Genomic DNA, 14184 nt, shown 5'->3' with positions numbered 1-14184 from the left:
GTTATCCATTTCCCGTTCTTAAACTACGCTCTTTGATTGTGAAACTACAGTGTTTCAGCGAATAACACGATTTGTCCATTCGCCATATATCAAACGCAGATAAATTATGTGTTCTGCGGGTATGTGAACGCGATAAACCCAAAAACACCTTAGGAAGGATAGAGTACACTACAAAAGGAAGGGTTGTGTGTATAGTTTGATAATGTTTTGTGTAAATTGATTTAGAAGTGGGAAAACGGGGAGATGTTGCTGACCGGGGAGCTTCCATCAAAAACGCTGCGTAATCCCTTTGACGCATACAGGAAGTTCCAACGAAAACTTGACCCCCCCCTGCGAGTCAGAAATGTACGTGTAATCAAAAATTTCAAAGAACACTCCAATTTTTATTTCTAGGGGAACTAATTCTGATATGGAAATCATACCCGCCCAGCGGTCAGCAACTACCCCCCTATTTTTTCAATGACATGGGGGTCCAGTGATATATCATTTGAAAGGTTCTTTGCCCCTCTATTACTTCTGTAATTTTTTTTCGAAATTGGTTCATTCTTTATTGAGAAATTGAATGTTGAACGTTTGATTTAAGAAAAAGAACAGAAAATTTGCTGTCGCTCATTTTATTGAGGAAATTTTATTGAGGCCACACAATCAACAGATGAAGTGTTGAAAATGACCTTCATCTAGTTCCATAAATAATACAGTCTACTTTCGAACGCGTTCCTTACATAATTGAAGATGTCCGGAGTCAGAAATCGGCATTCCCGAACAACTCTCTGTCGCAGGTCTTCTAGATTTGTAGAATTCATTTTATCAGTAGTAAACGTTCCGAAATGGACGACACTATTAGTTTTGTATGCATTGGTAGTTTTTATTGAACCTAGTTGTCGCAGAACAAAAAGTAGATAGTTGGCTACTGTTACTTCTTCACGTATTATTATCATCCTTGTTCACTGTGTTCCAACATGGTTCATTCTATTGAAGAAAGAATGAAAATTGTTGCAACCTATTATCAAAATAATAAATGTACTAAAGCTGCTGCAAGATTTTACAATACGAATCATTCAGACCATAACGTGAGCCATCAATACTTAAACGGTTAGTCTATATACAAAGATTTGTCTATGTACAAAGGTTAAACAGTTAATCGATAAGTTTCGAATTTCAGGTTCTGTTCGCAACAGAACACATGAAGTATCCCGTCCTGTCAGAAATAACGGAGTTGAAGTTGCATATACATATACAAATGGATAATCAACAATCTATTAAACAAGTAGATATAGCTTCTGGTATATCACCTACTAGTGTTTTTTGGATTTTGAAAGCCAACATATTCCATTCTTTCAAAATAAGACCACTTCGGGAATTAAACAAAAATGATCCTGATCGTCGACTTCAGTTTTGTGAGGTGTTCAGCGAGAAATTGATCGATAACCCAAACCTATTGAACAATACATGTTTTTTACACGCACTTTCTTTCATGTTGAATGGTGAAAAGAATTGACATAATTGTCAGACTGTATTATTGTATGGAACTAGATGGAGGTTATTTTGAACACTTTATCCGTTGATTCCTTCATTAAAATGAACGGCAACAAATTTTCTGTTTTTTTTTTAAATAAAATGTTCAACGTTTAGTTTCTCAATAACGAATGAACCAATTTCTAAAAAAAATAAAGAGGTAATAGAGAGACAAAATACCTTTCAAGTGATGTATCACTCGTTCCCCAATGCCATCGAAAAAAATAGGGGGGGGTAGTTACTGACCACAGGGGGTGAAGTTTTGGGTATGATTTTCATATCAGAATGAGTCCCCCTAGAAATTAAAATCGATAAAGGAATCCGCGATTGTGTACATCTAAATTCTATAGATAGCTCACTATACCCATCTCAATGTTCTAAATAGTGGCCACATATAATGTGGTAATTGGAAAGCTATTTAGATGGACACATTATCAGTGCTAATGAAACGAATATATTAAGTTTTTACGCAAAATTGAAACTATCGCATTAGGAAATAAATTCAAGCGGCTTCACAAACCAATACGATACACGTAATGAAGAAAGGTTGTAAAACATATAGGAAAAACGTGAATTAACTAAAACACATGTGTTTCCTTTGAGCATTCAGTATAAAACCAACTTCTCTCTTTATCTCAAACGTAGAATGTCTTGATATCATCAGAGGACATTACAGATGTCACACAACATAAATATAATAATTTTTTGCAGGCTTTCAAAAAACGTCGGTTTTGTTTTATATAGTACTTACCTATTTCAAAATCAAAGTAAAAAGTTATGGACATACTATTTTATGAGCGAATTTCATGAAAGCTTTATTATGGTTTGTTACGAGCTGATATGAAATTTTGACAGGAAAAAATCAACCATCAGCTACCCTTACGAAGCGCGGTCTCGTCGAGTTAGTAAATGATGTCAATCATACCTTGCAAATATGATGTATATATTATTATTTTTTCCAAATTATAAATACACTTCTGAAAAAGCTTCATTTTTATACATAAGTGTCTCGTGAATAATTTATTAACTCAGATGTATTTACACTTTGAATATTGCCCAACTTCATTAATTCGTCTTTGCCAGAGTTTCCCTTTCTCATAAATGATTTGAGAATATAGTTACAACATGAAACTAAGTCACTCCAATAATGACAATACAAAAAAAATGTTTCTTATTATGCCAAATCAGTAAGGGTTTAGATTCAGAACAAACAACAACCCGTTTAAAATATAAATTATCACTACCGAAAAAATTAGGTAGTTTTCAAGAAAAGCTATGATGTTGAGACAAGTTTGTTTGGAATTCAAAGGGTAGTCTCATGAAGTATATTTTAGAACTGAAAAATACCTTATTACAAAGAGTTTCTGGACAAAAAATTTTTGAGGAATCGCCCAAAATACGTCAAAAGTATCTGCATACATCGAAATTATAGATTGATTCCTAAGACGGCGAGACTATTTGCAAATACGGTGATCATTATCAAACTTACCAAACTATCAAAAGACATAATGACATCGGTGTGAAAGAAATGATGAGAAAACATATCGCGAAATCTCAGAATTCAATTATTCAAAAAAATAAATAAAGGTTCTACTCTGGATTCAGATTTTTCGTTATTCAGCTATTGTTTTTCTATAGGTTGGGTTATGTTAGGTCCAAAGTGAGTGGGTCTATTCGACCCTCCACCGCAACCCGCAAGGGTTTATTGTGGCTCACACCTACTCACACTCGGCCAAAAAAACCCAGCTCCTTAACGAAGCCGATCAGTTTGTATGATGAGTAGTCTTTCAGGTCAGATGGTGAAAGTACGGCTCTGCCGAACTCTAAAGACCTGATTCGGTCCCCAGCGGGACAGGCACAAAGTATATGCTCTGTTAATGAGGTAGTCGGATACTCCAGTTGCAAGATTCCCAACTTGATACCCACAACAACTTTCCCATATGAGGGTTTTGCTCATGAGGGGTGTTTTACCCCACTTGAGACAGATTCTGCGTACACCGCTCAAGAATTTGGTGCAAGGCGGTTTTATAAGGTACCCCGCTCTTAAGGAGAAGACTCAGTCGTTTCCTAGCTGCACCACCAAACCTTTTTTTTAAAGTTCAGTTGTTGGATCAGGAGTTGGGGAGTTGAGAAGTTTTCGCTCCTGAACTGAATTTACAGGGAGGTTAGTTGGAGTTGTAAACTCGACATCCATCGCCTCTGTAGACTCACTCCTTAACTAAGTTTACAGGGAGGTCCGTTGGAGTCGTAAACTCGACATCCATCACCTCTCTAGACTCGCTCCTGAACTAAATTCACAGGGAGGTCAGTTGGAGTCGTAAACTCGACATCCATCTCCTCTGTAGACTCGCTCCTGATCTAAGTTTACAGGGAGGTAAGTTGGAGTCGTAAGCTCGACATCCATCTCCTCTATAGACTCAGCGTCAGAGCCCCGCATTACCGTGACAAGGCGGTGATACGACGAGAGGGTGCCCGGTAACTCGAAGGTTCCGTAGAGACAGCTGATAGGCTCAGTGATATTCATCCTCTCAGCACGGATACACACACCTTAGGATCAAGCCATCAGTTAGGAAATAACAGAACCACAAGTTATTCTGTCATTCCCGTATCCGGCGGGGCTACGTGGAAGCAGACATACGATGATCGCTCTGCTCAACCCCCACATCCCAAGCCAATGTACTCGCCGAAAACAGAATGCACAGTAGTTCAGGCAGGCACAATTCTATAAATGACAATTCTTAGAAGTCAAATCTTGAGTTCACTGTAACAGTGAAAGCTGTAGAGAGATGGAAAGCGTATTATCATTTTGCTGCGTTTAATGTCAAAGTTTGTCTTTGTGTGATTTGAGGCGTGATTTAAGTTTTCTGTAGATTCCATACGTAGCATCTTCGTTACTGAAGTCACTACACCCACTTGAAAATTTCCCAATACATTGACAACAAGATTGCCATTGATGTATTTCTCGATATTGAAGGAGCATTTGCCAATGGACTACCTAAATCTATAGGATCATCTCTAGCTAGCAAAATTTATAGAATCGACAATAACTGGCTGGATCTATGCCATGCTGGTGAACAGAACTGCAACTATGACTCTACAAGGCGAGGCCATTAGGTTCAGGGTCACCAGAGGCTGCCCTCATGGTGGAGTACTATTTCCCCTTCTGTGGTCGCTCCTGATGGATAGTCTGCTTGATGCCCTCGACAGGAGAAAAGTAGATCTGCAAGCCTATGCAGACCTTGTCATCTTGGCAAGGTCCACGTAGAGAAGGGTAGCTTGTAATATCCTCCAAAGCACGATGTACGTTCTCCACAGTTGGTGCCTGAGGCAGCAGATGTCTGTCAACCTCAGCAAAACTGTGATAATCCCCTTCACCTGGAGGAGAAAATTGGACGATCTAACGCCACTTTCCCTCAATGGTGAGGTCATTCCATTTGGAACGAACGTGAAATATCTTGGCATTGTCCTCGACAAAAACCCACCCGGGAAGCTCACTCGGAAAAAGTTTTACACAAAGTCAGACTATCCCTATGGACAATTCGAAGAATTTGTGGTGAAACTTGAGGTTTGGGTCCCAAACAAATCCATTGGATTTATGTGATGATTATCAGACCAATGATCACTTATGGTGCAATTGCCTGATGGTCGAAGGCTTTACAGAAAACGGTCAGGCGAAGCTCTCTAGCTAACAGAGACAGGCTTGTCTGGTAATCAGTGGTGCCATTAGTACCATATCGTCAGCGGCCATGGGGATTCTTCTAGATTTACCTCCTCTTCATATTTTTCGAGAGAGAGAGAGAGGCTAGATGAACTGCATATAGACTTGTGCACATTGCTAATTGCACAAATCAATTCAATACAGAGTGCAACAGACTGTTAGTTGACACTGGAAGACACAACGTTGTGTAAATGACCTCTGACTTTATACCTCTAACTGTCAACTACGAACTGCCTTATAAAGTACTGTTTCCGAGTAGAGAGGACTGGATCCTCCGGGTGGAGGAAATATCAAGATCAGAGAGTTGTTGGTTCATAGATGGATCAAAAACACCTTCCGGTTCTGGTGCGGATGTTTTCAGTCGCAGACCCAGGACAGAGACGTCAACCTGCCTAGGAGCCTATGCTTCTGTATGTCAAGCGGAAATTTACGCTATTGAATTGTGTGCAGGTTGGAAAAACCCAACCTCATACACAAGTTAATAGAAATATTCTCGGACAGTCAAGCGGCGTTGAAAGCTCTTGGCTCCTACCAAGCAACGTCTATATTGGTAGCAAATTGCCAAAAACAACTCTCCTCGATAGGAAGACTTCACAGATTGTATCTGGTCTGGATTTCTCACCATACTGACCTGGAAGGTAATGAGGCTGCTGACTTCCTTGCAAAGGGGGGTGCTGCAAGCAGCTTCATCGGACCAGAACCCGTCATTGGCATCGCTTTAGGCTTTGCCAAACAAAGATTGAACACCTAGATGCCAAAAAGATTTATGGACTTCTGGCAAAATCTTCCAGGATTGGCTCACTCCAAGTTTGATGCCAAACAGTTGTTGGACTAGAGTAGGGATGAACTACGATGTCTAATAGGCTTTCTCTCATTTGAATTATCATATGCAGATACTTGGACTGTCGGAAGACGATGTGTGTCGCCTTTGTTTGGAAAATGATGAAACAGCAGAGCACATACTTTTTGCCTGCCCGGTGGGGACCAAAGCAGGTTTTTAGAGTTCGGCTGAGCCGTACTCTTACTATCTGACCTGAAAAACCACTCACCATACAAACTAATCGGCTTCGTTAGGAAGCTGGGTTTATTTGGTCGAGTGTGAATAGGTGTCAGCCACAATAAACCCTTGCGAATTGCGGTCGAATATACCAACTCACTTTGGACCTAACCTAACATCAACTTTTCACTCATTTCTGAAAGTTTCATTCATGATTCGTCCTAGTACCAGTGATAGATGCTGGTGTATAAGAACATAAATGTACTTAATGCTTTTTGTATTCTGATGCCTTCTATGAACAAACATGTTTCATTGAAGACAATGATTATGTCCCCCATAAACATATGTCAACCGATTTTCAAAGGTTAAATCAATATTTGATTCCAGATCGGTATCGAGTGCAACTCTATGAATGAGAAACAACCAGCTCCAAAAAATCCTCTTTCGTTCCCTCAGTTTGCTGGGAAGTTAGCAAAATCCATTGAACATCAACAAGGTGCTAACTGTAACGGACGGAATCGAAGAGGTGAGTGCTGATAATTATGATAATTCATTAACGTAATCTCCTAAATAATGGATATTACTGGAGTTTTTTCCCCAACACCAAATCGTTATTTTTACACCTCGACACGTGTTTCGATCACCAAATGATCATCTTCCAGTTTTATCTTCCTCTTGAAGATGATCACTTGGTGATCGAAACACATGTCGAGGTGCAAAAATAACGATTTGGTGTTGGAAAAAAAACCCAGTAATATTCATTACTACACCAAAGGTTCCAAACAGTACATCATAAGTACTCCTAAATAATGTTTCAACTTGAATTTGAATGTTGTTTATAAAAACATATCGCATCATCTACTAGGGTTATCAAAGTCTACATTAGTTGTATTACAATATTTTTCAACTTATGACAACACTGACATAAACACTTGGCAAGTTGACTTGGGGGTCACACCAATAGGTGGTTTCACTTATGTCTTGCTTGCGTTTACGCAGTTATTTTTGTAAAGTACTTTTCCTAGTTATTCACATTTTGTCTTCAGTCGAAGACCGCCGATAAGTGCTATTTTGATTCTCATATTGATTTCAATCTAAGAGCCACTGGTAGACAGCTATTTCAGCCTATTGGGCATCGTCAGTACCGGGCAGGCGATCCTCGATTGAACCAACATGTGAATAACCAAGAAAAGTACTTAATGCATATATATATATATATATATATATATATATATATATATATATATATATATATATATATATATATATATATATATATATATATATATATATATATATGTATGTATGTATATATATATCTCCTGACAAAGTATGATGAGCAGTTTTCTCTGTTCTGTGTATTTTATCGTCATAAGGACTATTCTCATAACGGTCCTCCACAGGCAGTCTTCGATTTAACCAAGAAAAGTACTTAATAAAAATAAGTACTTTTTTAATCAAAAATTCAATATATTCCTAGTTCTATCGAAAATATTTGTTCATCAAATATGAAACTCACATAATTTTCATTTTTAGGCGACTCAACCACACCTGCTTCTACCACTACACCTGTTACAACTGCTGCACCTGCTCAGTAACTGTTTTCTTTTCTTATGAATAAAATGGAAAAGTAAACTTGTTTATTTATTTTTTTTCAAAATAGTTTTGCCATGAGGAGATGATGTTCATACATGAAATTTTTGACAACCTTGTATTTGACACTACATTTGCAATTGGAGAATATATGGAAAAAAACTGCTGAATGTTAGAATTGTGATAATGAGAAAATAAATTTCGAAAGAAGTGAAAAATATCGGAAATCAATATAGAAACGAATATTGGAGCAATACATTTTATAGTGAATCTGAAATATTGTATTTTGAATTGTAGTCTGTGCATGCCAGACTGTCAACATAAAATTATATGTCAACAACATCATTATATGTGAAACATTCGACATCTGGTGCAGTGACAATCGAAGATAAGAAAAAACTATTTTGGTTGTGACTTTTTCCAGAAATAAAAAATCAGCAATGCTTTGATATCAAATGAGTATATTATATAATACTTTCAGTACCTTTGTGGAATAACAGAGTTGTATTAAATAACTTCATCAATTGATATAATATTAAATATCATTTTGAACTCTGTTCAAACAATGTAAACAGCGACTCTGTGATATATTTGAATATGAACTCCATACTTGGCCAAAAGTTTTTTCACACTAGAAAAATGCCTTTCCTATGAAGTATATCGGAAAAATACTGTTAAAAAGTATATATATGAGGAATTGGAGTTGAAAGATCAGAAGATTATTAGCTGCCCTATCAAAACGACGCAATCAAAAAAAGGAGTCAAAGAGACCTCGAGTAAGAGCCAAAAACTATTGAACGCAAGAGTGATTAAAAATTATAATGTACAGCACAGCAAATTGATAATTAATCTCTGATGGAGGAGTTTGAAGAAGCAAATCAACTGGAACTATATGCTGAAAGGAGCAAGAAATCTTTTTTAGACATGGATCAGTCTCCAAGAATAATGCTGGAAACGACAGTTTAGTATTAGTTATTGATGTGCAAAGTTTAATATCAACATTTTATGAAACTCATGTATTGTTAATGAAAATCCTATAGCAACTTGTTTAGCAGAAGTGAGGGTAACTGATGATATTGGGGATGATGAAATCTTGATTGATGGCTATACGAAAGTCAGAATTATGAGTGACTGTCGACATACGGAAGGAGTATTAGTTTATCTAAGACACGATATAAAAATAAATTTTATTTTCGGAAAAACATATTTTATTAAAAAATATTTGGATGTAACATCTGAAAATTATGTATAATAGAAAGGATGTCCACCTAATTTCTCTTTATCACTCGCCCAGTAGTAGTGATGCAATTTTTTTGAACAATGGGTTAACAATAATTTGGTGGATATGCATTACACTGTAGTTATTTTGGGTGATTTCTATATCAATTGGTTAGCTAATATCTCATTTAGTAAGCGATTGAAAGAATTTTTTTCTGATATAGGCTTCAAACAGGTTGTTAACGCAATCACTCATCCTAATAATGGTGGTATTAGCATTGTAGACTTGATAATAACTAATAAAGATATTCAATGTGAAGTTCACCTTAAACCAAAAATAAATGATCACTATTTGATCACCTTTCATCTGGATAGTGTAAATAAAAGCCAACAAAATACTCTTTCATCTATACCAGGGGGATGTTCTGAAAAAATGTTTAAATGCCCAAAACAAGAGAAGATAATAAAACAGAAATATAAGAAGTGGTGGAATGAAATAGTAAGAAATGCTATTCTAATCAGGGACAGCAACTATGAGCTATATAGAATGTCGAATGAAGACGGTGATAGGCAAACATACAGAGGAGCTAGAAATGATGTGGTGAAAATAACTAGAGCATAGAAGCGAATATATTATCAGAACAAAATCGACAAATTGTAAGGGAGATCCAAAGTAAGTGTGGAGAACACTAAGTGGAGAACACTAAGTGTGGAGAAGCTAACATTATTACTAAACTTAAAATCGATGATGAGGAGGAACTAGACGGCATTGAATTAATTCCAGACAGGTTCAATGAGTTTTATATTGAAAGTGTTGAAAAAATAATTGAGACAATAGATATTGATCCATGTTTTGATGACGTATCTTCAAACAATACAAAAATGTGTTCCTAGGTGAATTCCAACTTATAGATCACGAAGAACTTCACGATATTTTGTTTTCCTTGGAAAATGCAGAGCAGATTACCTAAGGCCAATAAACACATCACTTGCCATGGAAAAATTGTTAGAAAAGGTTGTTTATGAACAATTGATCCAGTATGTAAATGATAATGATATTTTGTCAGAATATCAGTCAGGCTTCAGAGTTGGACACAGTTGTGAAACTGTGGACTGGAAAATGTGGATAATCGAAAACAAATCAATTGGAGCCGTATTCTTAGATTTGCGACGCCCCTTCAAGACACTCGATAGATATTACTTTTAAAACTACAATACTATGGAATAACCGGCACAGTATTGAATTGGTTCAGAGACTTTGATTGATAGAAAACAACTACCAAAGGTCTATTTTCTTACCCTCTCCGAAATTATCAATAATAATGGAGTGCCACAGGGTAGTACACTTGGATCCTTACTCTCCCTTCTGCATATAAATGACCCTGTTTCCGAGATCGCTGAGTGCAAAATTAGTTCGTTTGCAGATGACACCTTAATATACTACTGTTCCCGTAACGTGATGAGCTGATAGATACTCTAAATAGTGAGCTCTGCGGTTAGTCGATATTGTAATCTCAACACTCTTGAACTGAATATTAAAAAAAAATGTCTGTCAGGTTATGACGAAATAAAAAATAGAGGAATCAGTTTAAAGATTGCTAATGAGGATATTGAAAGTGTAACAGTGGTGAAGTATTTGGGAGTATTGATTGACCAAGGAAAAAATGTATTGAAAGTGATAAAAGTTATCAAAAAGAAAGTCAATTTTCTGGTGAGAGTATCACCTAGCCTAACTAGATGGTCAAGAAATTACAATTTATAATACATTAGTTTTACCACATCTTACTTTCTGCTCTTCAGTACTATTTACGGCTAATAAAAACAAAATTGAGCCATTACAATCATACTGGTGGTACCAAGAGACACGCCAATAGTCAAGATGTTGAGAGAATTGAAATGGATGTCATCAAAAGACTATGTCTACTATAAACAATGGTATTGATATATAAGATGCATCACCATATATCTCCTACTTGAGCAGAAAAATAACGTATAATGAAAATTATCATAATTATAATACCAGAATCAACCGAAATATCCATGTAGGAACCAAAAATAAGATATGACTGAAAAATCTATTTATCATGCAGGAATCTTGGTTTTCAATAATTTAGTTCATGGTATCAAAGATTGTAATTCGATAGTTCAATTCGGGGGAAGGTTTAAAATGCACATAATGGGCGAGTTATTTTATTGTTACCCATTTCTTGAGTTCAATAACTTAATTAGTATTCCAAGGTTTTTAAAGTGTTGTGTTTGTTGCTTCTTATAACAATATATATATATATATATATATATATATATATATATATATATATATATATATATATATATATATTGTTATGAAATGACTCGAAAACCACAATGTATGGAGATTTTCAAAACATCACAGAAAAATTCAGATACAGAAATACAGCGAGGACACCCTGTACATGTATTGAAACCCACAGACTCGACAGGAAACAAGTATGAAAGAGTAGAAAATTTGAAATTCAAGATTTGTACATAAGAATTCATTGAATTCGAAAAAAAGATAACCGATATAGGTTATAAATAAATGTCAAATGAAATAAAATTAATATCTGTAATAAAATTGAAAAAGGCATAATAAACTAATTGTTATTATTTAGGAATGATGAAAAATTCAAAAATTATTGTTGTGAACCTTGTTGTTGTGAATTTCCTTAGAAACGGACATCAAGTGATGCTTTTGAAAATTATTTACATTTAGAGATAAGTGAGATTAATTATTTTTGTACAAAATTGTTAAATGAAAATGTATCTAAATTCAAGAACCAATGTAAAAATTGTAGAATAGATAAATTTTATGATATTGAAGTTGAAAATTTGTTATTATGAAAATTGAGAGGTGGTGACTAGGAAAAGAAATAGATTTTAAACTTTTTTGTAAACAAGGATGATTTTTTTTTTCTGAAGGCGACGAAGGTGAACGCCACACAAAATTTTTCTCTCCTGATATTTGAAAAATATTATATGAAAACTTAACAATTCAACAATAATTGTATTATATACTGTGAATTAAAATCAAATCCTGTATTTACCTGCCTGTCAAGCCCGTTCCAGTGATATATCCACAAATACCAGCTCCGAAGTTAGAAAAATCACACACACACCAACGTTGGAGGAAAACAAGGTATTACCAATTCAATTTCACACCACAATATATGCATATATTAATGAAATTGTCCAAGAAGATAATAGGACAATCAAAATAAAGTCTGCAAAGAATTAAAGTGATTTTGAATAATAAACTGTCATTTGTCACATTGAATAGTTCGGTGTAGGTTTAGGACATTTTCAGAATTAGGTAATTTCCTCTTTTGCTAATTTATATACATTTTAACATTCATTATTAAAATTGTTCTACATTTTCTGAAATCAGTTGTGTCTTTTTCCAATTTATTCACAGGAACATCTGCAAGTAAGATCAAAATTGGGTAAGTGATTGTTGTGTTTGTGCCTGAATCCACCTGAGGTGTTGAGAAAAATTTCTATACACTGAGGTATAGGATTTAAACTCAACATGAGAGTCTAACCAATCAAAATTTACATTTCAAGAAACAGAAACAATAAAAATAATAATAATTGAAAATTTATTTTTATGAACCCACATCAACATCTCAACATCATATATATATATATATATATATATATATATATATACATATATATATATATATATATATATATATATATATGTATATATATATATATATATATATATATATATATATATATATATATATATATATATATATATATATATATATATATATATATATATATATATATATATATATATATATATATATATATATATATATATATATATATATATATATATATATATATATACAGAATCGGAAAAGTCTGTCCAGGTTTATGAGACATACCCTCAAAACGCATTGTGATATCTATAGGCTCTCTGATAGTACTTATCATACAGCCAAAATATCCAAAAAAAATATACGGGATTATCATTGGATGAAAATAACATTGATATGAATCCGATCGTTGAGAAGTGTGACTTTGAAGAAAGAACATCTTCAATACATGATGAAATGACCAAGAACACATGACCAAGAATAAACAAGAAAAAAGTGTTCATCCAAAAATGTCGTGGTTTGCAGAACACCAAAAAAAATATTGCAAAATATGAAAAACAGATTGAAAGCAAAAGGGCTCTAAAAGAACACTAGATCACTAGGTTTGGGGAAGAATAACCTGGTATATTTGATGATCGGAAGTGGACACCTGTGAAAGCAGTTGTTTACAATATTTATACTGGTAAACAAATCATTTCAGAGTGAAGGTGGTGGCAGTCAATTCATAATTTTTTTTAAACTCTCACATACAGGTATACCTATTCTTTTCTCCGAGTAATCTAAAAAATAGTTGACCATAGCATAACTTGGTTGCCGTCGATCGAGTCGAATATGATTTTTCTCTTTTAGTTCTCATTAACTTCCAACAATGTTTCATTTTGAATTCAGTGAAATAAACTACCAAATATAAAATTACTGTTTTGAATTCATATGTACATTCTCCCCGATTTCCCACTTATTTTCTTGCCCCTCCAGAAAAAAATATTAGGTTGCGCTTCAGTGAAAAATATTATTATTCATAGAGTGTTTGGACTATCATCCATTTTTCGTCAGTTTCAAGACATGCCGAACATCTGTCTCGAAGGTTTAATCTTTCAACAAACAGCAAAGCTCTTGCAATTGCTGCCCCAGGAGTTTTTCCCCTGAGGCATACAGCCTGGAGAAATTCTAGAATATCAATTCTTTTCTACTCTCCACTGGTACCCACTATGTTCTCTGAACATTACAGGATTTTCCTTTTCGTCAGAAACATTCTGTTTAAAAAAACAATTTGTTTAAAATCTGTTTTTCCGTTAACCAGATGTCGCACCCCTACGAACGGCAACCCTCAAAAGTTAAAACTTGTGCGAGCTAAGCATTAACGAGGTCTTACCTTTTAACGTGTGATTCCTAACACGGGTTGGACGATAGCCAGTGAAAATCGATCGTTCACACTAGTGTTTGAACCACTGACCAACAAGGCAGTCAATTCGAGTGAATAAACAAAGCACCCACGTCGAACCGACCGACCAGAAACA

At 35.0% G+C, this 14184-nt stretch overlaps 1 protein-coding gene across 1 annotated transcript in view; it reads left to right on the top strand.

Moving 5' to 3' along the window:
* Positions 1-12041: 12041 nt before the first annotated feature.
* LOC111511845 (uncharacterized) overlaps positions 12042-14184 on the top strand; it is a 34657-nt gene continuing 32514 nt past the window's right edge. The window contains exon 1 of the mRNA XM_074185755.1: positions 12042-12195. The gene's annotated coding sequence lies outside the window, so the exon portion shown is untranslated. The remainder of the gene's footprint in view (positions 12196-14184) is intronic.

This window comes from Leptinotarsa decemlineata, unplaced genomic scaffold (assembly GCF_025532065.1).
Source record: "Leptinotarsa decemlineata unplaced genomic scaffold, Ldec_3_MD MMD2_tig00078346_RagTag_RagTag, whole genome shotgun sequence".
NCBI classification, from domain to species: Eukaryota; Metazoa; Arthropoda; class Insecta; order Coleoptera; family Chrysomelidae; genus Leptinotarsa; species Leptinotarsa decemlineata.
The sequence above is the reverse complement of the archived record's forward strand: the minus strand, read 5'-3'. Positions and strand labels throughout refer to the sequence as shown.